At 41.7% G+C, this 12,406-nt stretch overlaps 1 protein-coding gene across 3 annotated transcripts in view; it reads right to left on the reverse strand.

The window, feature by feature from the left end:
* Positions 1 to 1,768, reverse strand: part of PRIM2 (DNA primase subunit 2) — a 257,546-nt gene extending 255,778 nt beyond the window's left edge. The window contains exon 1 of one of the 3 annotated variants that reach the window (XM_046639613.1): positions 1,749 to 1,768. The gene's annotated coding sequence lies outside the window, so the exon portion shown is untranslated. Of the gene's footprint in view, positions 1 to 316; positions 339 to 361; positions 421 to 1,748 lie in introns of those variants that run through there. The other 2 variants (XM_046639612.1, XM_046639614.1) reach the window with 2 other exon arrangements.
* Positions 1,769 to 12,406: the final 10,638 nt, after the last annotated feature.

A 12,406-nucleotide genomic window follows, 5' to 3' on the forward strand; every position in this document is an offset into this window, starting at 1 on the left:
GGCAGGTTCGGGCTAGATAGACTTAATGGACCGGGTCCAGTTACTTACTTCCTATCTGATAACCCGGGGAAACAGAACAACTGTCTTCCGAATCCAGTCTTTCGGAACTCCTTTTAGGGAGCATACACAAGTTCTTTCTAAAAATTCCCACCCTGATCCTCCCGCACCCTCCTCCTCTATCAACTCACTGGGCACCTGCACCTCTGCCCTAAACAACCAACCAAACCACCTAAGACCCTCACCCCCGCCAGGGCAACCCTTCCGCTGCAACCGCCCGCAAAGCGCTCTCCCTTTTCTCTCAACGTGCAAGCCTCACCACCAGGATTACTGTCCGTCCTAAACCCGCCGGAGTTTCTCTTACCCGAAACCACAGCAAACTCGACAACACACAACGCCTGACAGCCGCCTTCCCGAGTGGCGGGAGATTTCTTATAGAACCGGAAACGGAAGCGGCTGGCCCGCAAGTCCCGCCCCCTGATCTTCCGTCCCCCAACCCCCGCGCGGGTGGTGCGCATGCTCAGTGGGCGCTCCAGGGAGTCAGGAGCGTTTCATCCGCCTTTCCAGCTTAAGATTTTTTAAACGCGACTGTTTTTGCTTCCAAATTTTAAGCTGCACCTCCTGTATGTGGAGTCGGTAGCTTTTACAGTTGAAACTGGCGCGCTGGAATGCGAGCGGCAAAACTTCCCCACGCCCAAGAGTGAACCAACATAACTCGCTTTGGGACCGTTAACGAAGATGCGCTAAATTGAAAATAGGGCGCTTTCGGCCGCGGGGCTGGCGCTCATCACTTTCGATCTGGGGAGGGAATGGACTGAGAATAGGCCTTTGTTGCACCCGGCTTAGTATTAGGGACTCTGTTTTTGCTTTGTTTTTGCTTAATCTTTCAGCGACCCTATAAGGTGGGACGTATTACCCCCATTTTAGAGACGAGAAAACAGAAACTAAAAGATCCTCGTTAGTTCGCCCATCTATGTACAATACATATTTTGTTTTTTCTCTAGGACAGCGAGCCGTATGAGGACGGACTTTACCTTCAGCCCACTTCCCTCTCCCCGCTGCAGCCCTCGCGCATGGTAGGCACCCAGCAAACTATCTGGAATGAACTAGAATGAATGAATGCACACATGCAGAAATCGTTCCGGGGTTACAGGAATCAGAAGAGATCAGGCTCCGAGGGAAGCAGCAGGAGCTGTCGAAGAAACGGAGAGCGCCGGGGACAGAGTGGACCTCGGACTGCAGACTCGGAAGTGGCAGGTCAGAGCCTCGCCCGCTGTCCGACCGGTCTGTAGGGTTTTCAAGAGCTGGAATAAACTTCACTGAGGCCTCTAGGAGGCGTGTCTCACTTACAAAAGTGGCCGAGGAAGGCTCCGGTAAAGTTAGTCATTGGAGTGAAGAGCGCTTTGAAATGTTCACGTTTTTAGAAAAGCAAAGTATATGGAAATATACTTTGTATCAAGCTTCAAAGCACCTACCCAGCAGGACCAAACTGTGGCTGGCGCTGAGTCTGCACCAGGACGTGTTCTAAGCGATTTACAAATCAATTCATTTTGTTCTCATAACCATAGGAGGTAGGTTCTATTATTAACCCATTTTACAGATAAGGAAACTGTGGAACAGAGAAGTTCAGTGACCTCAAAGATCGCATAGGAAGTGACAGAGCCAGGTTCAAAGTCAGGGAGACTGTCTCCAGCAGCACAGTGCTCACCACCACGCTGTACGAATTCCCTAATATGACAGCAGTGCCTCACCTTAGTTCCTTCCTCTATCAGACCTGATCCAAAGAAGTCACCGGAAAGCATGAGAGCTGCCTGGATCACAGACTGCAAGAACATTTACAAGAGTATTTGGCTGATCTCTGGATAGGGAAGGAATTTAAAGATAAATTACAAAGAAATCTAAAGATTTGACTATAAAAACAAAATTGTGCATCTAAAAAAGTCACAGAATTTTTTGCAGTCATCAAACTGGGGGAAAGGTTCACCATAAATATAATATCAAAATGGCTAACACCGTTAAGATGTAAAGAACTTACATAAATTAATTAGGAAAACATCCTAAGACAAATTGAAAAATGGGAAAAGAACAGCAACAGATAACTCATAGACAAAATAACTAATGATAAAGTATGGAAAAAAAATGTTTATCATTGGCAGCAAAGAAATTTTCCCCCACAAAATTGGTGATGAAAATACTCAATGTTGGGCAAAGTACAGTACGCTGGGCTCACGTAGGAACTGCTGGTGGTGCAGTTTGGGTCACTCCTTCACTGTGAAGTGTTTTCTGTATCCAGAGGCAATTGCGACACAAATCTACATATCACAGTACTAATAATGCACAATAATGTTACACATTAGTAGCCATATTTGGTAAATCATGCCAGCTGTTTCACGTATTTGTTTCATCAACAAAAATGGATTGACACAATGCTCAGCTGTGGCAACCAAGATACATATAAATTAAAGACCCCAACCTCACAATCAGGGGGAGGAAAACACATATAAACATGTAACTTTTACTTCTACTAGACCATAATCATCTCAAAAACAGAGACCACTGTGTCATTCATCTTTGCAACATCAGTGTCTGGCACTCCGAGGGCCCTCAACAAATATTTATTTTACTGAATTGATGTAAAATGTGAGAGATGTATGAAAAAAGTGATGGGTTCAGCTTGACTTTCAACAGATGGTTTGAATCAAATGTGACTGCAACCTATAAAACTTCAAGTCCTCGTCTGAAAACTTCATACACATTCCTTCCAGAATGACTTGGCTCCCCAGTTTAGCTGTAATAAAGCACAGAGTACCTTCTCTGATGGAGTTTCCGTGACTCATCACTGCTCAATTCAGTCCTGCCCTGGGCATTACCAGCTACAGACAGACTGTCCCACAGGATAGCAGCCATAGGTGACTCCACAGCTCCAGAAGTTCTGTCCTATAGTGTGTCACACTTATGCCTGAGATTTCAGTTGCCATGCTTGGTAAATCAAAGTGAGTGTGCATTCTTCCCCTGTGCAGGGGGTGTCACCTAAAAACCAAAGATGTGGTATGTTTCTCTACCCGGTGAGGACGCTATAAACTTTAGGTCCCGCCAGCTCTGCTTGCCATGGAAAGCAGAAGAACTAGAGACATTTCCAGCAGATAGCTGACCCATAAAAGGTAACACACAGTTAGCCAGCCGCTGGTCCCTCCATCCCTTCCAGTTCACTGCCCACCTCTGGGGCATGGCTAGGGAAGAAACTTCAAGGAGCACCTTGTTCTTTACCCCTTTGCTTCAGATTGTTTTTATTAGTCTAGCATCAAAGAGCAAGTGGACTAGAGAAAAAGCATATTCTTAAAGGGAAGAACAGGGAGGGAGCATTACCCTTCCACATGTCGACAGTACATGATTTGTTCCAGAAATACTAATTGAGCACCTACTAAGTGCCAGGTATTTTTTTTTTATGCTGGGGATACAAGAGTGATGAACCAGGCAAAATTCCCCGCCCTGATAAACCTCATATTCTAGTGGGAAAGAGAGACAATAAACAAAAGAAGTATACATATTACTATGTTAAATAACTGCTAAGCAGAAAAAATAAAGCAGAAAGGGAAGATATAAAGGTTTTGGGAAGAGGCATTGAATTTTAGCCAGGAAAGGCTGGCTAAGAATGTGACCATGAAGCAGAGACCAGAAGAAAATTATGGATTGAGGGGCTGGCCCCGTGGCCGAGTGGTTAAGTTCGCGCGCTCCGCTGCAGGCGGCCCAGTGTTTCGTCGGTTCGAATCCTGGGCGCGGACATGGCACTGCTCGTCAGACCACGCTGAGGCAGCGTCCCACATGCCACAACTAGAGGAACCCACAACGAAGAATACACAACTATGTACCGGGGGGCTTTGGGGAGAAAAAGGAAAAAATAAAATCTTTAAAAAAAAAAAAAAGAAAAAGAAAATTATGGATTGAGTCATGTGTGTATCTTTAGGAGAATAGCATTTTGGGCAGATGGAAGGCTTATCATAATTCCATTGTATTTAAGAAATGTGATATTAATACAGGAATAGACAAATCAGTCGGTGGAACAGAATAGAGAACCCAGAAATGGACCCACACCCGTGAAGAAACCAGGTATATGACAGAGGCACTGTACAAATCAATGGAGAAAAGATGGGCAATTCCAAATGATGTTGGGACAATTGGCTATCAATATAGGGGAGAAATGTATTTCCTACCTCCTACTATATGTAAAAACCAATTCCAGAGGACTTCAGGATTTACATGTGAAAGGTGCAACTTTCAGAATTTAGAACAAATATATAGATGTCTTGATATAGCAAAGAATTTCTTAAACAAGACATTAAGAAAAAGCACTAGCAGTTCTGGAGATGGGTAGTGGTGATGGTTACACAACAATGTGAGTATACTTAATGCCACTGAATTGTACACTTAAAAAGGGTTAAAATGGTAAGCTTTGTGTGATACGCATTTTGACACAATTTTTCTTAAAAAGCATAAGCCTGAAAGGGAAAGATTGATCATTTCAACAACATTAAAATTAAGAACTTAAGCTTAAAAGTCACATAAAGATATATATTTTTTAATGAGCTACAAATTGGGAAAAGAAGGTCACCAGATATAATTCATATATTATAATTATTATATTTGGATTAGTATCAGAATATAATCAATAGGAAAAAGATAAAAACACAGTAGAAAAGAGGGCAAAAAAAAAAAACCCTGTACAGGTATTATACAACAGAGGAAATGTAAATTACCAATAAATGTATGAAAATGGTTCAACAACATTAGTGATGGGGGAAATGCAAATTAAAACCACAGTGAGGTACTATTCTACACAAACTAAATGGACAAAATTGGTAAAGCCTGAAAATATGAAGTGTTGACAAGGAACTCATCTAGAAGTATTAAGTGATGCAATTACTTTTGGAAACAATTTGGCATCATCTGGTACATTTGACCCTTTGTCTCAGTACAATAATTCTACTCCAAGTATATTCTCTAGAGAAATTTTTGTGCATAGACACCAGAAAACATTAATAAGAATGTTCATAACAACATTAAGATAACAAAACACTGGAAACTACCCATCATCGAGAAAATGGGTAAATAAGTTGCAGTCAATTCACACAGTGGAATACAAAAAACAACAGTGAAAATGAATGAGCTAAAATTAAAGTAAACATATCAACACAGATGCATCTGAAAAACAGAACCTTAACTGAGAAGGCAAGTCACAGAGAATACTTTTGTGTGCTGGATCCCTTCTATCCCACCCCTCACCCTACAGCCTCTCTTGCCCCCTCCCCCACTCTCTGCTCCTGACTTGCAGGGACCATGCATACGTCTTCCTGTGCCTTCTGCTTCCAGAACTTCTAAAGTCAATTAGGAGCCCCAACGGGAGCTGGAAAGGAGAGAGAAAGTGAGATCAATGTATTTATTCCCCTAGCTGCCTCCCTGCAATGCTGCCTGTGTCCGTCAGCCTCTCCTTGCTCCTCTCAAGGTGACCAACTCTAAAGGACTCCCTCACTCTGGTAACAGCTCCCTAACCTCTACCTCTCAGGTCTCCACACAGAAACATGTCAACTTCAGTTAAGCTTTATTTGATGGCATAGTCTATCCTTATGGTTCCCTACTCCTGCACCTCTGTAAACAGTGTCTGCAAAAAACTCTTTGACTTAGTCTATTTTGTGTGCCGTCTGTCTCTTGTCAGACCCTGACAGATACAATTTGGTATTTATGTAAAAGCTAAAAAACAAAAGTGAAATAATATATTGTTCAGGGATACTACAGGTGGAAAATTATCAAAAAGCAAGAGAGGGATTAATACCAATTCAAGATTGTGGTTTGGGATCTTGAATTGGGGAGAGGTGGATGCACTGTTGGGGGCACACAGGGCTTTGAAGGTTCTGGTATTGTTTTAATGCTTATGCTCAAAGGTGGGTACATGAATGTTCCTTTCATTCTTCTTTAAGCAGTACATATATGTACCGTGGAGTTTTAAAAGGAGAGGAATAAACCTAGCAGTGACAGCCCAAGAGATAGGAAAGCACAATCTTCCCCCCATAGTATTCCACTGGGAAATGTAAGGAATAGTTTTCAGTCCTATTTCCTCTCTCCCATCACCCTACATCTCATCCCCTACTTCCTATCCCTCCAAAACCCTTATGCCATTCCCTTCCCCTCCCTATTAGACCCAAGATAGATCTGACATTGTAATAGGGACTGAGATTTCAGAGCATGGACTGCTGAAGACTCAGCAAATACACACATGAGGTCCCCTGCCATTTCTATCCATGGCCCTGGGACCAGGAGCAGACCCTGACAACACAGCTCCTCTTCCTTGTCTTACTGTCTCCCTCATCTCTGAACCACTCAGGTGCCAAGATACAGAGGTCCTTTTTACCGAGTCACCACCCTCGCCTAAATTCTCAGCCTTCACTTGCCAGTGTAATTCACCCCTGTGTAACAACGTGGGCGGGGGATCACCTGAGCCTCCTTTGGAGTTTGTCCTGCCTGGAGCTTCTCAGCACCCTGGATACATCCGGGTGATGGTAGCAGAGTAAATATACTATGCTGGCCCTCTCTCCTGGGGCAGCATAGTGTGAGCTGAGCAGAGAATCCTGAATATGGGCCTGGGGTGGAAGGAAGAGACATGGGATGGGAACTATAGGAGGATCAACCCGTTACCTCTGCTTCCGTATGGTATGTGACTGTGTGTGAGTGTGTGTGGGGGCGTGTGAAAAGAATCTCATGATGAACATAATATGCAGTCAACTGTTCACTCTCAGTGCTATTTGTATATACAGGAGACTAATGAAGAGGACAGAAAAAAATCTGACCTTGGTTTAGCCGTGTTGAAAAAATTTTAAATGTGGTATTTATGAGCACCCCTTATCATTTATGGATAATTACCCTGCACCCCATAACTTTAGGTATTTCATAGCTCTGTGTCAGATTAATTTTTGGCAGAATTTATTTTATTACAGTACTAATTATTCATACCAGCTCAAATCATCCAAGGATTATAAGAAATACCTATTTTAGGTTAAGCACACAACCCAATTTGGTGCCTAACCATTTAGCAGAATGTCCCTTGTTGTTCTTTTCCTGTTTTTTTTTTTTTCTGCTTTATCTCCCCAAATCCCCCCTGGTACATAGTTGTATATCTTAGTTGCAGGTCCTTCCAGTTGTGGCATGTGGGATGCTGCCTCAAAATGGCCTGACGAGTGGTGCCATGTCTGTGTCCAGGATCCTAACCAGTGAAACCCTGGGCCGCTGCAGCGGAGCACGCGCAAACTTAACCACTTGCCCACAGGGCCGGCCCCATCTTTTCCTGTTTAAATTTAAGCAGACTGGAATCTACTGCACTAGGCCCATCTACTTAAAGTCACCTTAGCTGTGTTAAAAGGAACTTAATTGAAGAAAGGGAGCAGATAAAAAGAATCTAAGTCATTAAGGAACTACCCTGGAATGCAATTTCATTTTGCTCTGTACCTGATGGCATTTTCCGATGTACTGTCCATATAACCTGCTAAATGGAAACTTCTAGAGTACTGATTATTTTATATGAATTCAACTAGATCTCGACAACATCCATGTTCTTTGGGCTCAAGCTACTCTGACTGTTCGAGTTTTTAACATGAGACCGGTTATTAGACCTTGAGCTGCTTGAGACCAAGCAGACGACCTCGTTCATTTTTGCGCTCCTGTGTCTGCCACAGTTCCTGGCACAGAAAAGATAGATACGCCATAGCTGTCTGCTGAACTGAATTGAACTCTTCTGTATTTATCCCTAATTCCAGATGGGCTCTCATACGCGTTATGATGTAATCTTTCACAGAAGATGTGTTTTCACTCTAGATTTTGGCTTTCCCACTGAAATTCCTAATCAAAATATTTTCTCTCAGTTGGCTGATTTTTGGAAACTGAAGTAGGTGTAAATATGAACCTGTTATTATGCCAAGACTTAATTCCAACTTGACGAACTGACTGATAATCATGTCCAAAAGTTATCATTCTCTGATGGAAAATGATTTTAACATTTCAGAAAATGGAAACAGAAAAATTAAAATATATCTTCCTTCCTCTGACTAATCTAAACACTTTAGGATCAAAGTTCAGGGCTGTCCCAAGTACAGAGAAGAAAGGGACTTCCTAACACCTGTAGAATCACCTCACCTGCATTTTCTTCTCTGGGAACAACAAAACATAACCTGTCAGTCAAGGGCCGTGTGCTGCAAACTTCATCCATCTAGAAGGAACATGATTGTTTCCTATGAGGTTAAATATTTTAAGGTCAGTCCCCCAGAAGCAGGGTAGTGTGTACTTGGGGCTCCACCCTAAATGGGCTTCTCACCTACTGCTGTCTTTCCAGGCCTCTCTGCCCCATGAGCCATGAGACAATGGACCCCCAAATCAAATGCTCCAGGCTCTTTCCCAGAGACGGGCTCCTATCCCGACCTACTCAACAGCACCTCCTCCTCACCCAATCCACACGCACACCAGGCCACACAGGCAACTCTTAGAACCACGGGCAGTCTTCCCCAGAGTACATTTATGAAGGAATTAGGTTGATGTCTGCTTTTTCCAGTGGAGTGATAGGAGCAGCTGTTTTCCTGGAAACTCCATTTAATGACCTTAACTGTGGGAATTTTCTGTCTGCCATGTAGAGTTAATCCAATCTTTTTTATATTAACTTCAGACTTTTCCAATTATATTTGTTTCCTAACAATAAGGCTATTGGCATTTGTGAAGTATGCTATAGTTTTCAAAGTAACATCATTCATATGATCTAATCCAGGATTTCTCAAACCAGTTGAATCTGGGGTCCCTTCATTCAACTATAATTTCCAGTTTTTCCTCTCCACTTTTTACTTCCATTTTTATGATAAGCTTAAACTGTTTACTAAAAAGCAAATCCTGTGTCATCTGGAAGACTGTGTTATTTCCAAATAGTGCTATATGACTTCGGTGCCAGCCATTGCATGTGACACCAATCCCATTGGTGTTGTATGATCATCCGAAATGACAAACCAAAGCTTGTATGTATTGGTAAGCATGTCTAGCTGCTCTTAGATTATTAGCAGGTTCTAAAGTCAAAATGTTAATCATCACCCTGCATCACTGTTGCTCTTAACTTGGATGTTTTCCAACAAGTATAAAGACAAAACTAGCTTCTATCTTGCAGTCATAATTTGCAATTGCAAGACGTTCTCTTGAATAAAGCTTTAGCTTCTTCAGATATTTAATAAGTTGAGGTTTGGTTTGATGTTGTAAAAACAAACCAGTGTAAAAAAATAAAGTACTGTTGAAAATATAATAGAGGTGGACTTAAACATGAAAAGGATTCATTGGAGCCAAATAAGATAAATGACACCTGAGTTCACTGAACAAACCGAGATTTCACAGTAGTTGGAATAGAGATTTATGGTGGACACTTGAGACTATTAATGATTCCAAAGAACCTGCTCATCCCATCCAGCCAGCACTCAGTTGGTACTGCAGGTAGAAGTTTTGCTCTGATTCTGCCTTTGTATGTACCAACTTGCAACAGCGTACAAGCAATATATATAAAAGTAAATATACAACGAGGGATTTTCAGTCAGTGGTGGTTTTCAGGTTTTCTCATTTGCGTTTTGCAGTGAATAATTAACTTGATTGTATCCCCAATCAATTGTAGTGGTTAAAAACAAATTCATATTTTAAAAATAATGAAATAGGGCCAGCCCCCTGGCCTAGTGGTTAAGTTCGCTGTGCTCTGTTTCAGCAGCCTGGGTTCGGTTCCCGAGCCTGGACCTGTACCACTCCTCAGTGGCCATGTGGTAGCAGCTCACATAAAAAATAGAGGAAGACTGGCCAAAGATGTTAGCTCAGGGCGAATCTTCCTCAGCAAAAAAGAGGAAAATTGTCAACAGAGGTTAGCTCAGGGCAAAGCTTCCTCAGCCAAAATAAATAAATTGATAGATAAATAAATATAGAAAAGAAATAAATACTCAACTATAATAATGACAATGATAAAGATAATGACCTGCTATGCTCAAAATAAAATCAAGTAAAAAAGTGACGAAGACTTTCTTTTATTAACCTCAATATATACTTTTTAATTTCAGCAAAACGTCATCCAGCAAATTAAATTAATATTGTTATTTAGTATTATGTTGGTTTTACAATTTTGTTTGTGTTTAACATGTGAATGTATTTAGGTTTTATGTGGGTATCTTAGCCACACACATATAAAAACTATCACAACAATAACAAGGACATCGAGATTATATACATCAGCTCTGGGCATCCTCGATAATCTTCTTCCTCGTAAGGGCTTCTTTCCCTTACTCAAGTTTGAGAAATATTAGTCTAATCATAAAATAGATTAACAGTAAACCTTTTGATTTATAATTTTACTCAGGATAAATGCTACCGTCAGTAAATTAAAATGGTTTTTGACACATTTAGAAATTTAAAATCAACTTAAATTTTAAAACTTTGAAATTTTGAAAATCAGTTATTACTTTCTGCTTCACTAACTATTTTATTTGAATTAGAGATAATGGACTTTTCTGACTGAGTTATTTCCAGAATGCATTGGCTTAGGGATAGAAGAAGTCTGCCTCTGGAGTGTTTATTTTGTGGGAGATAAACAGGGTTGTTATTTATAGCACACTTCCCAATGGCTCAAGGTTGTTTAGAACATCCATTAAGCCCAATGGATTGACAAAATATTAAGGAAGAAAAATGTGTTTTATTAGTTGTGTCTTTGAGAGATAAAGATAATACTTTCATTGCTAAGACATTTTCTATATTTATCTCTTAGCCATATGTGGATAACCAAGCAACAATTTTCGTATCTCTGTTAGACACAAAATTTTTAATGCAGTATTTAAAATTCAACAGCTACCTTGAAATCAGTGAAATACAATGGAAAAGCTCTGGGATAAAATTGAAAACCAAAAATGTTTGCTAATGTTTCAAGTATGGACTTAAATGGAACACTTAAAAATTCAGGAGTTATCCGGCGGCCTGTGGCAGAGTGGTTAAGTTTGCCGCTCCGCTTTGATGGCCCAGAGTTTCCCCGGTTGGAATCCTGGGCGTGGACATGGCACCGCTCATCAAGCCATGCTGAGGTAGCATCCCACATGCCACAACTAGAATGACTCACAACTAAAAATACACAACTATGTACCAGAGGGGTTTGGGGAGAAAAAGGAAAAATAAAACCTTAAAAAAAATTCAAGAGTTAAGTAACCTAGAGTGAATATGGCATACGTTCCACTTTTATTACATTCAAATGTAACTCTGCTTGGAAAATTAAACTAAATAGTAACTAAATTATTTGTCAGATATTCTTATTTAGAGTGGTTTTTTCCTTAGGAAAGTTTTACATTCTCATCATGAAAGGCCCAGGTGAGGCAATGCTCCATATTTGCTGGTTCAAATTTGGAAGGGAGAACCTTGTGATGCCTAAGGGCGGAGACTGAAAGTTGGGTCTTAGGTTGTAACCTCGCAACCAGTCACTGGGAATGTCGTCTGAACCATCTGTCCTGAGTGGGTGCAGTGGAGAAGGCAGAGGAAAACAGAACCAGAATTGCAGCGGGATTCGGTCTTTGCTCCTTCTTGGCTTCGGCACTCACAGAATCAATCACCCACAACAGTGTTTCTGCGTAACCTCCTCCTTCGTAGTGCCCATGTGCAGGATATCGGATTCTGACTGGCAGGCTTTCTCTACTTTATTCTTTTTTCTTTTTTCTCCAATCTTTTTTTTTTTCTTTCTGCTTTTTCTCCCCAAATCCCCCCAGTACATAGCTGTATATTCTAGCTGTGGGTCCTTCCAGTTGTGGCATGTGGGACACCGCCTCAATGTGGCCTGACGAGTGGTGCCATGTCCATGCCCAGGATCCAAAGCAGCGAAACCCTGGGCCACCGCAGCGGAGCGCAGGAACTTAACCAGTCAGCCACGGGGCCGGCCCCTCTACTTTATTCTTAAGACTAATTATTTCAAGTCCTCAGGTACAAAGCTTGTGGGGCTATTTCTCCCATTCTTAAGACTACCATGCCTGACAATGATTTGGGCTCGGGGCCATGTGAGTTTCAGCTCTGGCAGCAGTCTTTAAAGGCAGAGGTGGGAAGGGCAACACAGAAGAAAAGGGGTCCTGTCCACACAGTACAGGAACAAGGGCTGTCCTGGGGTGGTCAGACATTACTTCTGTTTCTTGAAACAACAACCTTTGAGCAAAAAAGACCTAAAACATCATGTGTTCGAAACCAACTACCTATTTCTCCAAAATCAGCTCCTCTCACACCAACATTAATAGTAGGATGGCAAAGACAACTGGCAACCCTCCCTATCCGCTTTGGATAAGAGGGAAACCCTTTGAATCAAAATACGTTAACAAAGATTAGTACGGTGCACAAG

This window comes from Equus quagga, chromosome 15 (assembly GCF_021613505.1).
Source record: "Equus quagga isolate Etosha38 chromosome 15, UCLA_HA_Equagga_1.0, whole genome shotgun sequence".
In the NCBI taxonomy this organism is placed as follows: domain Eukaryota; kingdom Metazoa; phylum Chordata; class Mammalia; order Perissodactyla; family Equidae; genus Equus; species Equus quagga.